Source organism: Aquarana catesbeiana, linkage group LG05, assembly GCF_042186555.1.
Source record: "Aquarana catesbeiana isolate 2022-GZ linkage group LG05, ASM4218655v1, whole genome shotgun sequence".
NCBI lineage: Eukaryota > Metazoa > Chordata > Amphibia > Anura > Ranidae > Aquarana > Aquarana catesbeiana.
The window spans coordinates 466,144,465-466,158,382 of NC_133328.1; positions in this window are offsets into that span (position 1 = coordinate 466,144,465).

The following is a 13,918-nucleotide window of genomic DNA, read 5'->3' on the forward strand; positions in this document are numbered from 1 at the left end:
AAAGTTTCAGCTCCTTCATACTTTCACCTAGAGACACCAAACAAACTTTAAAATGTTCACAAAATATTCAGCTATCTGGCTATATCTTTTCAGTTTGATATCTTTTACAGTTTTTGAGAAAAAGCTTTTTGTTTAGAGGTCATTTCAGGAAATTTTAGCCATTAATCAGAGTGTACTGTGTTTGTTTTGTTGCCATGGTTACCAAAGCTTCTGTCATACACAGGGGGGGGAGGTGGCTGGAGCATCTCAGCTCTGATTACAGAGCCCGGGGGAGGGGACAGACACACCATGTACTGATTTATAATAGAGGAATATGATGGGGCAGTTTTGATAGGGCAATTCTGATGGGGCAGTTTTGATGGGGCAATTATGATGGGGCAGTTTTATTGGTGGCAATTATGATGGGTCAGTTTTGATGGTGGCAATATGATGGGGCAGTTTTGATGGGACAATTCTGATGGGGCAGTTTTGATGGTGGCAATATGATGGGCAGTTTTGATAGGGCAATTCTGATGGGGCAGTTTTGATGGTGGCAATATGATGGGGCAGTTTTGATGGGGACAATTTTAATGGAGCAGTTTTAAAGGTGCCAATATGATAGGGCAGTTTTGATGGGGGCAATTTTGATGGTGGCAATATGATGGGGCAGTTTTGATGGGGCAATTCTGATGGGGCAGTTTTGATGGTGGCAATATGATGGGGCAGTTTTAATGGGGACAATTTTGATGGGGCAATTCTGATGGGGCAGTTTTGATGGCAGTATGATGGGGCAGTTTTGATGGCAGTATGATGGGGCAGTTTTGATGGCGGCCATTTTAGCAATTTAGCTATTCAGCATTCCCACGCATTTTCCCCAGGAAATGCATTTTCTAGTTTTTTTTATTATTCCGTACGTTTTTTGGTTCTGCGTAACTTCTGCATACTTTCAGCTATTAAAACCATTCAACTATTAAAATGTTCGTCTCTTTTAGCTGAGGTGTGCTCTTTTTCAACTTTTTTTCTACCATTTATACTTTTTAAAATATTAAGCTTTTTAACACTTTTTTTTAACATTGAAGTCAATGGGAGCATGCTTGAAATCCCTAAATTCTTCTTCCGCTCCCAAAAGTTTCAGCTCCTTCATACTTTCACCTAGAGACACCAAACAAACTTTAAAATGTTCACAAAATATTCAGCTATCTGGCTATATTTTTTCAGTTTGATATCTTTTACAGTTTTTGAGAAAAAGCTTTTTGTTTAGAGGTCATTTCAGGAAATTTTAGCCATTAATCAGAGTGTACTGTGTTTGTTTTGTTGCCATGGTTACCAAAGCTTCTGTTATACACAGGGGGGAGGTGGCTGGAGCATCTCAGCTCTGATTACAGAGCCCGGGGGAGGGGACAGACACACCATGTACTGATTTATAATAGAGGAATATGATGGGGCAGTTTTGATAGGGCAATTCTGATGGGGCAGTTTTGATGGTGGCAATATGATGGGGCAGTTTTGATGGGGCAATTCTGATGGGGCAGTTTTGATGGTGGCAATATGATGGGGCAGTTTTGATAGGGCAATTCTGATGGGGCAGTTTTGATGGTGGCAATATGATGAGGCAGTTTTGATAGGGCAATTCTGATGGGGCAGTTTTGATGGGGCAATTCTGATGGGGTAGTTTTGATGGGGGCAGTTTTGATGGTGGCAATATGATGGGGCAGTTTTGATGGGGCAATTCTGATGGGACAGTTTTGATGGTGGCAATATGATGGGGCAGTTTTGATGGTGGCAATATGATGGAGGCAGTTTTGATGGGGCAATTCTGATGGGGCAGTTTTGATGGTGGCAATATGACGGGGCAGTTTTGATGGGGCAATTCTGATGGGGCAGTTTTGATGGGGCAGTTTTGATGGTGGCAAAATGATGAGGCAGTTTTGATAGGGCAATTCTGATGGGGCAGTTTTGATGGGGCAATTCTGATGGGGTAGTTTTGATGGGGGCAGTTTTGATGGTGGCAATATGATGGGGCAATTCTGATGGGGCAGTTTTGATGGTGGCAATATGATGGGGCAGTTTTGATGGGGCAATTCTGATGGGGTAGTTTTGATGGGGGCAGTTTTGATGGTGGCAATATGATGGGGCAGTTTTGATGGGGCAATTCTGATGGGGAGGTATTGATGGTGGCAATATGATGGGACAGTTTTGATGGGGCAATTCTGATGGGGCAGTTTTGAGGGCAATATGATGGGGGCAGTTTTGATAGGGGCCGTTTTAGCAATTCGGCTATTCAGCATTCCCACGCATTTTCCCCAGGAAATGCATTTTCTAGTCTCACATATATATTATTATAGCCAAATTTACCACCCTAACTCCTCCCACAGTTTTTACACTACATAGACAAGTAATATACTGAAACGTGCGGATTGTTCCCGATTGGTGTGCTATTACTTTCTGGAACGTTTCGCCAAATGGTTCACGAAATATCGTCATTTTTGCGGCGAAATTGGTCCCATAGGAATGAATGGGGAAATGTTCAAAACTAGAGTGGGAGGAGACAAAAGCTGAAAAATCAGGACATGATTTCTAAACTGCCACCACTCCCTCATTTTCAAGCCCGCCTACACAAATCTTATATCAAAACGTTCAGCTATCCCTGCTGCCACTAAACATGTCCACGGCTAAGCCATAGTCCGGATAGTTTTCATAATATGACCATTTGTTTGTAACTCACGCCGTCCATTGACATTCATTGAAACTACACTCTAGCCCCTTCAAATTTGAAGGGCAATATCCAAACTGTGACTGTGCCTTCATTTTTAATATTTCAGAGACATACTATGCATCAAAATCTAGGTCTGGGTCTTGTGAGTCTCACAATATAAAGCTCTTCGCTGTAGGACTTATAGTTTTTAAAATATGACCATTTGAAGTACTGCATAGTTATTACAGCTATTATGATCCTGTGTATTGTGTATTGAGCAGTGGTTGTGAAGCATAAACAGGGCATGAGCGTTGCTAGGAAACAGTGAATGTAAACACTGATTATCATCAAACACATAGCACACCTTCACCCCCATTCTACGTCAAGATGCTGAGACCCTCCAAATGCATGTGGTCATACCTTCATCTGCTAGGCTTGGTAATGCTTGTAGACTACTGGTGGAGGCAAGAACACTTCACACAATTTCCCCAGAAATTGTAGCTTTTCTAGTTGTATATAAAATGCACTTTTTATCTTTCAAAAAAGTGTTTCCCAGTGCTAAACCTTTCATCTGATTTCTAAATTGCAGCAGTTGTACATTTTAAAAGCCAATATAAAGGAATAGTAGTGGTAAAAAAAGTACTTGTGGGTTTAATTACCTTTTTTTGGTATTAATTTTCCTTTAAGGGGGTGTGGAAGGGGGCGTGTCCTATGCCTACATAACATACATCTTGGGAGTAAGTTTGAGCTCGGGCGTGTTTGCACAGCCCACATGCAGAGCCCGCCAGGAAGCCACACATCGGGTAAATTTCTCACTGCCTGTGATTAGCGCAGTGCAGTGCCGACTTCCTGGCGGGCTCTGCACGTGGAGTGTGCGAACACGCCGGAGCTCATCCTTAGTTGGGAGGTATGTGTGTGATATGATGAAGTAGTGTGTATGCATAGTTGCCAATAGTCCACGAATTTTGGAGCCTCGTCCCGATCCTAATGTTTCCCGCTATTTGTCTCGAATTTTTCCGCTTGTCCCGAGCATCGGAAATTTTTGGGCAATAAAGCCTTAATATCACCACAGCCTTGTATTCTCCCCCTACAACAGAGCGTCCCCCCTTGCCTCATTTTGTCCTCTTTGTCTTCTATTGGACAAGGAGGACACAAGCTCTTTCTCCTTTCCTTGATTTGCCAAGTATGGCAAGCGGGGGCATGGCTACTTAAAGTGGAGTTCCACCCACTTTTACAACTCTTCAGCATCCCTCACTAAACTGTGCACTGTAAACAAATTGGATATTTTTAAATTTTTTTTCTCAGCACCTACTGTATATCTGCTGTATTCATTTTTCACTTCCTCCTCCCTGGCCGCGGCCCATCGCATCATTTCCTGTTTGCAATGCCTTCTGGGAAGGGGCAGCAACTTCCTCTGAAACTGCCGTTGCTATGGAAACCTGACCTGAAACCTATTACACTGTTTGTGCTGCACTGAGCATGTGCAAGATCTGCAAGGATGAGATCCAGGAAGAAATACAGTCTGGCTTCAGATGCCCACACTTAAGATGGCCACGGCCTGCTGTAAGTTTATAAAATAACAAACTACTGCTATAAACTAACAAAACAGACCTTAGTTTACAGACTAACTTTACTAGAATACATTAAGCTTGTGTATTAAAGGGGTATTTTTATTTAAAAAGTATCATTTCGGCCGGAACACCACTTTAAGTTACTACGCCAGCCTGCCCAGACCCGCCCAGTCGGAGCACATGGATGGATGGGGGAGGAGGTGCGCTGCTGTGTCACGCTGACTGCTGCATCTGCTAAGGTGCCAGGAAGCCAGGACTCGGAGGAGGTTCGCCTCTTCCTGTTTACACTGTTGCCTCAGCCTGGGAGGGACCCCGAGGAGGAGAACTTGAAAGGTCTGGGGGAGCCCGAGGCCGGGACCAGGGAACACTCGGTGCCACGTGGGGGGAGCGAGCGAGTCACTTTACACAGACACGGTAAGTCAAAGTGCTCCCAGGTTCTATTTGATTGGGGGCACAGATCGCTCTGAGGGCTGCCAGCTGCTGGTGACATTGAAGTAAGGAGGGCATTGTTGCTGGGGGACACAGATCTGTAAGGACCTGCCGGAGACACCAGATGTAAAGGAGGGCTCCGCTGCTGGGGACACCAGATATAAGGCGGGGCTCTGCTGCCAGGGACACAGATCTGTAAGGAGGGCCTCTGCTTCTAGGGGTACCTGATGTAAAAATGGACTCTGCTGGGGGCACCTAATGTAAGGACAGACTCTGTTGGGGGCACCCGATGCAAGTACGGACTCTGCTGGGGGCACCTGGCGGCAGGCGACGCGACAGTGAGCACGGCCTTGATGGGGTTTTTTTTTTTTGGGGGGGGGATAGGAAGTGGGGGACAAATAGCTGAAGGTGGCCCGGTTAGATTTCTGTGTATTTAAAAAATTAACAGGGTCACCCACCGCCACTTCCTATCTCCCCCCCCCAAAAAAAAAAACATCAAGGCCATGCTCACTGTTGCTTCCTATCACACCCACCCAAAATGTGAAAAAAGGAGGGGGTCCTCCTTCAGCCATCCATCCCCATAAAGGACACCCACTGCCGCTTCCTATTACTGCCCCCACCCCCTTATTTTTATTTTTTTTTTTTCATTTTCTCAGCTGGCCCACCGCTTTAAAAAATAAAAAGTTAACAGGGTCACCCATCGCCACTTCCCATCTACCGCCCCCCCCCCCCCCCCCATCAAGGCCGTGCTCACTGTCACTTCCTATCACACACCCCCAAAATGTGAAAAAAAAGAAAAAGGAGGAGGTCCACCTTCAGCCAAAAAAAAAACCCCATAAAGGCCACCCACTGCCGCTTCCTATTACCGCCCCCCCACCCCCTAGATTTTTAAAATTTTTTTTAAATACACAAAAATCTAGGGGGTGGGGGGCGGTAATAGGAAGCGGCAGTGGGTGGCCTTTATGGGGTTGGATGGCTGAAGGTGGACCCCCTCCCTTTTCTTCTTTTTTTCACATTTTGGGGGGGGGGGGGGGTGTGATAGGAAGCGACAGTGAGCACGGCCTTGATGTTTTTTGTTTTTTTTTTGGGGGGGGGGGGGATAGGAAGTGGCAGTGTGTGACCCCCCTTATGGGGACAAATAGCTGTTGCTGGCCCGGTTAGATTTTTGTGTATTTAAAAAATTAATCAGGCCACCATCAGCTATTTGTCTCCATAAGGGGGTCTTTCTTTCTTCCCTCTTCTTTTCCTTCTTCTTCCTTCTTTCTTTCTTCCCTCTTCTTTTCCTTCTTCTTCCTTCTTTCTTTCTTCCCTCTTCTTTTCCTTCTTCTTCCTTCTTTCTTTCTTCCCTCTTCTTTTCTTTCTTTCTTTCTTTCTTTCTTTCTTTCTTTCTTTCTTTCTTTCTTTCTTTCTTTCTTTCTTTCTTCTTCTCCTTCTTTCTCTCTTTTTCTTTTCTTTCTGTCCTCCCTCTGTCTTTCCTTCCCTTTCTCTCTTTCTTTCTCTTTCTTTCTTTTTCTTTCTTTCTCTCTTTCTTTCTCTCTTTCTTTCTCTCTTTCTTTCTTTCTTTCTTTCTTTCTTTCTTTCTTTCTTTCTTTCTTTCTTTCTTTCTTTCTTTCTTTTTCTTTTCTTTCTGTCCTCCCTCTGTCTTTCCTTCCCTTTCTCTCTTTCTTTCTTTCTTTCTTTCTTTCTTTCTTTCTTTCTTTCTTTCTTTCTTTCTTTCTTTCTTTCTTTCTTTCTTTCTTTCTTTCTTTCTTTCTTTTCTTTGCAATGTAATAGAAATAATGCACTTCAATTATCACAGCACCATGGTTGGTATGGTGTCAAGATGACTGCATAGTTGCCAACAGTCCCAATTTTTTATTTATTTATTTTTATTTTATTTTTTTTTTCCCCTTGACAATCCCGATTTTGGGACCCTCGTCCCGATCGGAGCTCATCCCGATTAATTTCCCAGGATTTTGCCTTTGTCCCGGGATCGGCTGCTTCCCTCTCCACTGAACACACGAGAAAGCTGGGAACTGTAGCTGTCGCACTGCTGGGGGACACAGATCGCTCTGTAAGGAGGGCTCAGCTGCTGCTGCCAGGGACACTGAAGTAAGGTGGGCTCTGTTGCTTGGGGGCACAGATCGCTCTGAGGGCTGCCAGCTGCTGGTGACACTGAAGTAAGGAGGGCATTGTTGCTGGGGGACACAGATCTGTAAGGACCTGCCGGAGACACCAGATGTAAAGGAGGGCTCCGCTGCTGGGGACACCAGATGTAAGGAGGGGCTCTGCTGCCAGGGACACAGATCTGTAAGGAGGGCCTCTGCTTCTAGGGGTACCTGATGTAAAGACGGACTCTGCTGGGGGCACCTAATGTAAGGACAGACTCTGTTGGGGACACCCGATGCAAGGACGGATTCTGCTGGGGGCACCTGCTGGCAGGCGACGTGGCAGGTGACACACTCAGGGGTCCTACTGATTCTGCATTATGGTGAGTTGAATGATTTCATTCTATATTACAATGTAATAGAAATAATGCGCTTCAATCATCCTGACACCATAACAACCATGATGCCGGGATGATTGAAGCGCTAACACCAGGTGTTTGGAGTATCTTTAGCTGCTGATTGTTAAACTCTGGAATACACATTTCTATTGTGGTGTAGGATCTGGGGCTGCTGTCCCTCCATCCCTCCCCCCCCTTCCCACTCCATCCCTCATTCATCTCACTCTAACCACACCCCCTTTGAGCCATGCCCATTTAAGCCACGTCCACTATTCGCATAAACCGCCGCATCTTTGCTTTCCTATGCCGCACCTACTAACGCATGTCCTGCCCCCTGATTATAATGTGACTCCGCCTACAGTCAACAAAGTGTCCCTAAACATTTTCTTACAATGTTGGCAACAATGCGTATGATATGATGGAGAGGTGTGTGTGTGATATGATGGAGGAGTGTGTGTGTGTGTGTGATATGATGGAGGAGTGTGTGTGTGCGTGTGTGATATGATGGAGGAGTGTGTGTGATATGATGGAGGAGTGTGTGTGTGTGTGATATGATGGAGGAGTGTGTGTGTATGTGATATGATGGAGGTGTGTGTGTGTGTGTGATATGATGGAGGAGTGTGTGTGTGTGTGTATGATATGATGGAGGAATGTGTGTGTGTGTGTGATATGATGGAGGAGTGTGTGTGTGTGTGATATGATGGAGGAGTGTGTGTGTGTGTGTGTGTGATATGACGGAGGAGTGTGTGTGTGTGTGTGTGTGTGTGATATGACGGAGGAGTGTGTGTGTGTGATATGACGGAGGAGTGTGTGTGTGTGTGATATGATGGAGGAGTGTGTGTGTGATATGATGGAGGAGTGTGTGTGTGTGATATGATGGAGGAGTGTGTGTGTGTGTGTGATATGATGGAGGAGTGTATGTGTGTGTGATATGATGGAGGAGTGTGTGTGTGTGTGTGTGTGTGTGTGATATGATGGAGGAGTGTGTGTGTGTGTGTGTGATATGATGGAGGAATGTGTGTGTGTGTTATGATGGAGGAGTGTGTGTGTGTGTGTGATATGATGGAGGAGTGTGTGTGTGTGTGTGTGATATGATGGAGGAGTGTGTGTGTGTGTGATATGATGGAGGAGTGTGTGTGTGTGTGTGATATGATGGAGGAGTGTATGTGTGTGTGATATGATGGAGGAGTGTATGTGTGTTTGATATGATGGAGGAGTGTGTGTGTGTGTTATATGATGGAGGAGTGTGTGTGTGTGTGTGATATGATGGAGGAGTGTGCGTGTGTGATATGATGGAGGAGTGTGCGTGTGTGATATGATGGAGGAGTGTGTGTGATATGATGAAGGGGAGTGTGCTATGTGTGATATGATGGAGTGTATGTGTGTGATATGATGGAGAGTGTGTATGCGTGTGTGATATGATGGAGGAGTGTGTGTGTGTGTGTGTGTGTGATATGATGGAGGAGTGTGTGTGTGTGTGTGATATGATGGAGGAATGTGTGTGTGTGTTATGATGGAGGAGTGTGTGTGTGTGTGTGATATGATGGAGGAGTGTGTGTGTGTGTGTGTGTGTGATATGATGGAGGAGTGTGTGTGTGTGTGATATGATGGAGGAGTGTGTGTGTGTGTGATATGATGGAGGAGTGTATGTGTGTGTGATATGATGGAGGAGTGTATGTGTGTGTGATATGATGGAGGAGTGTGTGTGTGTGTGTGTGATATGATGGAGGAGTGTGTGTGTGTGTGATATGATGGAGGAGTGTGTGTGTGTGTGTGATATGATGGAGGAGTGTGTGTGTGTGATATGATGGAGGAGTGTGTGTGTGTGTGATATGATGGAGGAGTGTGTGTGTGTGTGTGTGTGTGATATGATGGAGGAGTGTGCGTGTGTGATATGATGGAGGAGTGTGCGTGTGTGATATGATGGAGGAGTGTGTGTGATATGATGAAGGGGAGTGTGCTATGTGTGATATGATGGAGTGTATGTGTGTGATATGATGGAGAGTGTGTATGCGTGTGTGATATGATGGAGGAGTGTGTTTATAGAGGGGTGATTACAGTCACAGCAAACACTCAGGTTTTAGGAACTTTCAGCATCTGATGAACATTCAGCACTTGCTGAGTCTGCAGCTTCTCATCTCATCTTTCAATCCTTGTCTATGTCCCTGTTTAACCTCTTCCCTACCATGTAATACCAGGGCCGGTGCAAGAATTTTTGTATAATCAGGCGAACATGTATTTTACCCCCCCCCCCCGACGGAAGCAGCCAAAGCGGTTGTAAACCCCGCTTTGTTTTTGTTACCTACAGGTAAGCCTATAATAAAGCTTACTTGTAGGTAAAATAAATATCTCCTAAACGTGCACCATTTAGGAGATATTCACCCTTCATACAGCGGCTGATGTCACCAGCGCATGCGCTCTGAATGTCCGGCTTACCATGCCAGACCTTCAGAGCTTCTTGGCGGAACCAGGAGCAGCTGTGTGCATGAGCAGGAGTGACGTCATTGTGGCTCTGGCCACTCACAGCGCCAGAGCCCATGATGCCAGAAGAAAGGATGGGAGAAGAAGACGCCTCTCAGCGGTGACCAGGCGCCGCTGGGAGAGCTTCGTTCTAAGGTATTTCTTTTTTTTTCAGCGGTTTACAACAACTTTAGGTCTCCTGGATATGTCCCCACTTTACATGTTTGCTACTTCTTTTTTTTTTTTTTTTCATTACGACTTTTATAATCACTTTAAGTAGTGCACACACAAAACATGTTTATATTTGGACCTCAGTTCACCCCAGTTCCTGCACCTACACACCTCAGATCACCCCAATTCTCGCACATACACATCTCAGATCACCCCAAATCCCATACCTTCACACCTCAGATCACCCCAATTCCCACACCTTCACACTTCAGATCACCCCAATTCCCACACCTTCACACCTCAAATCACCCCAATTCCCACACCTTACATCACCCCAAATCCCGCACCTTCACCTCTCAGGTCTCCTCAATTCCTGCACCTTCACCCCTCTGTACCTCTTACATACCTGTTCCCCACTGTGCCCCCTCCTCCTTCGCAATCCTATTCCCCACTGTATCCCCTACATACCCATTCCTTACTGTGCCCCCCCCCCCCACTGTACCACTCTTAACACCTGTTCCCCCCCTATAACTCCCACCTTGCACACATTTTCCCCACTGTACCTCCTACATATACATACCTGTTCTTCACTGTGCTGCTCCCCCTGCTGATCAGTTCCCCACTGTGCCCCCCTGCACATCAGTTCTCTGTGTCTCCCACTGAACATCAGTTGCCCACTGTGCCTCCCCTGCATATCAGCTCCCCACTGTGCTCCCCACCTGCACATCAGTTCTCCAATGTGCCCTCCACTGCACATCAGTATCCCACTGGGCCCCGCTTGCTCTACTGCTATAGAATTATGCTCGACATGCTGCCTGTTCTGCTACAGATCTCTGATGGTCTGGGAGGAGGTGGAGAGAGGTGATATCAGGGCAAGCCAGAACTTTTAGGGCTTCTTGTCACACCCGCCCTGCCGCTGCGGTTCCCTAATCATGCCGCATGTCAGGCTCTCTCCCCTCCTGCTCATGCTGCACAGTAGGCTTAGGATGGATTGGAGTCCCAGTGGAGAGAACTTTGATTATGCAGGAAGCCCGGTGCTCAGACAGTGAGAGACCTGGACAGTGCTGGCGGAAAGAGAGAGGGTAAAACACTCGGGGGAGAGGAAAGGGGCAACAGCCAATGTGAATGAAGCCAGGGATAGAGGGGGCGAATGGTGCAAAAGGTGTCTACACCTGTGCATCCCCCCCCCCCCCTTAGCCTGGCACCCTAAGGTGGCTGCCTTGTGGTAGCGCCAGCTCTGTGTAATGCATATTTGTTAAGGAAAAGAGGGAGGCTTTAACCACTTCCAGACTGCCCCTATGTACATTTACTGCGACAGGGCAGCCTGGGTGCGCAAAATCCGGTACCTGTATGGGATTTGGTGCATGTGGTTTAGGGGGCGTGCGCCTGCTATCGGTGTGCCGCTCCCGCTGTGATTAGACACAGTGGGAGCCAATCAGCGATGGCCGCAGCGACCCACTGATTATTCACAGGAGAGACGGATCAGCCGTCTGCCTGTGTAAACAAGGCAAACTACGGATCTGTCAGGAAGGGAAAGAGAGATCTGTGATTCAGCTAAGCTGAGTCACGGATCTCTATTTTCCTTCAGTGTGACACTGCCCCACACAGTAAGCACATCCCTAGGGAACATTTAACCCTTTGATCGCCCCTTGTGTTAACCCCTTCCCTTCCAGTGTAATTTATACAGTAATTATTGCATTGTTATAGCACTGATCACTGTACTGAAGTCACTGGTCCCCAAGAAGTGTCAGATTTGTCCGCCACAATGTCGCAGTTCCGCTAAAAATCGCAGATCGCCACCATTACTAGCCAAAAAAAAAAAGGCCCTAAATCTATCCCCTATTTTGTATACACTATAACTTTTGTGCAAACCAATATACGCTTATTGGGATTTTTCTTACAAAAAATATGTAGCAGAATACAGAAAATATAGAGAATTTGGGGGACTTTAACCACTTAAGCCCCGGCAGGATTTACCCCCTTCCTGACCAAGCCCTTTTTGGCGATACGGCACTGCGTCGCTTTTACTGACAATAGCACGGTTGTGCGACACTGTACCCAAACAAAATTGACGTGCTTTTTTTCCCCCCTCACCTTCCAGGACAGCTACTTGAGAGATGATTGGCTCTGCCCTCTACAGGAAACACAAATTAGATACAATTTAAAAGGCCCCTCTCTTTCCTATGACCCTCAGTTGTTTTGTGTTTCCAGAAGCTCCAGGAGCACTGACACGTTTTTTGTTTTCTTAAGGTCTGGTAACTGTGGTTGGTGGACCCCTTTTCTCTGGTTTCATCCAGGACTAGTTGTGGGTTACTTGCCTATGTGAGTAGTGGCAACTCCCTTCCATGTTTTCCCCAGCTCTGCTGTGTGGAACTGTGTCCTTCTAAGTGCTTCATTTTGGTGTACCAAGATGGCATCAGGAGGACTTCCGGTGACGCGGCAAGATGACGCCGAAACTGGAAGTCACATGACGCACTTCCGGACGCCGATTTTTTCGAAAGAAGCATGGCGTGGAGACACTGAGGACATGCTGCAGGGGAATAGTCTGCTAAAAACGCCAATCTAAGTGCAGTTTTGCGGTACAGCAGCAGTCTTCTCTACAGCAGGTCTGAGGATGGAGCGTTCACTCATATTGAACCAGCGGCAGCATCCGGGTCCCATACTGCCCCCAAGGTAAGCCCTTGTCTGTGGATAGCTCTACAGCAAGGGACTTTTTTGTATGGAACCTTTTTTATTTATGGTCCTTGTTTCTGCTTTTTTCTAGGCCAAACCGGTAAAGAAGAAATGTGGGAACTGTAGGGCCAGTCTTTCTAAAAGTTATAAAAAGCTATTTTGTGAGGATTGTATTCCACCCAGAGCTAGTTCAGAGTCTTCCTCTTTTAAAGAGTTAATGACTTCTATGAAGGAGGTAGTGGACTTCTTTCGGTCACTTAATGGCAGGGTTACTAGTCTAGGCTCTTCTTCATCTAGACCCATAGCTCAAGACCTTTCAACCTCTGCCAGGTCCCTTCCCTTGTTAGTATCTGAGACTATTAGTTCACGCGATACCTCTGATCTGGAAGAAGGTGAGAATCCAGTTTCTTCATCTGATGAAAAGTCTGCATCAGAGGAGGATACAGGTAGCTCATATAAGTATCTTTTTCCAGTTGAGGATATTGATGAACTAATAAAAGCAATATATACCTCAGAGCAGATTGAGATGCCACAACAAACCCAATCTGTACAGGATAAAATGTATAGGGACCTACAGGGACGGAAATCAAAAACTTTTCCGGTACACCAGTCACTTAGGGACACGATTCTGTCTGAATGGAGAGAACCTGAAAAAAGGTTGTTCCAATCCAGGGGACACAAAAGATTTCCTTTTCAGTCTGAATTTGAGGAGGTTTTCTTGAAGTGTCCCAGATTGGCAGTTGGTTCCACTAGGTTTTAGTTGGAGGTATCAGAGTAAAGGGGGCTGAATACAAATACACACCACACTTTTCAGACATTTATTTGTAAAAAAAATTGAAAACGATTTATCATCTTCCTACCTCTTCACAATTATGTGCCACTTTGTGTTCGTCTATCACATAAAATCCCAATGAAATATATTTGTACTCGGAGTCTCTAGTAGACCGTATTAGGAAAGGTACAAAGAGAAAACAGGAAGTGACTTAGGGTGTGCCGTAGTCATGTGGTCAGTATGCCTAAAGAGGGCATACCCAAGTATAAGTAAAAGAGAAGATATAAAAAGAAAAAGGAAAGGGTGGGTGGGACACGAGAGAAACGTCGTCAGGAAATGGAGGCTAGAGGGCGGGCTTAAATACAGCCCGAATCCTCCTACAAATTCAGGCTGACATGCGGTCAGTCTTCCCACTTGTACTCGGAGTCTCTAGTAGACCATATTAGGAAAGGTACGAAGGGAAAACAGGAAGTGACTTGGGGTGTGCTGTAGTCACGTGGTCAGTATGCCTAAAGGGGGCTAAAATAAAGACAGTAGGATGATCTAGCCAAACAGATTTATTGAAAGTCGCCGTATGCAGCAGAAAACAGCCAAATGCATGAATGCCCATGACATCTCCACATGTGGCTCCGGGATATATATATAGAGAGAGAGAGAGAGAGAGAGAGAGAGAGAGAGAGAGA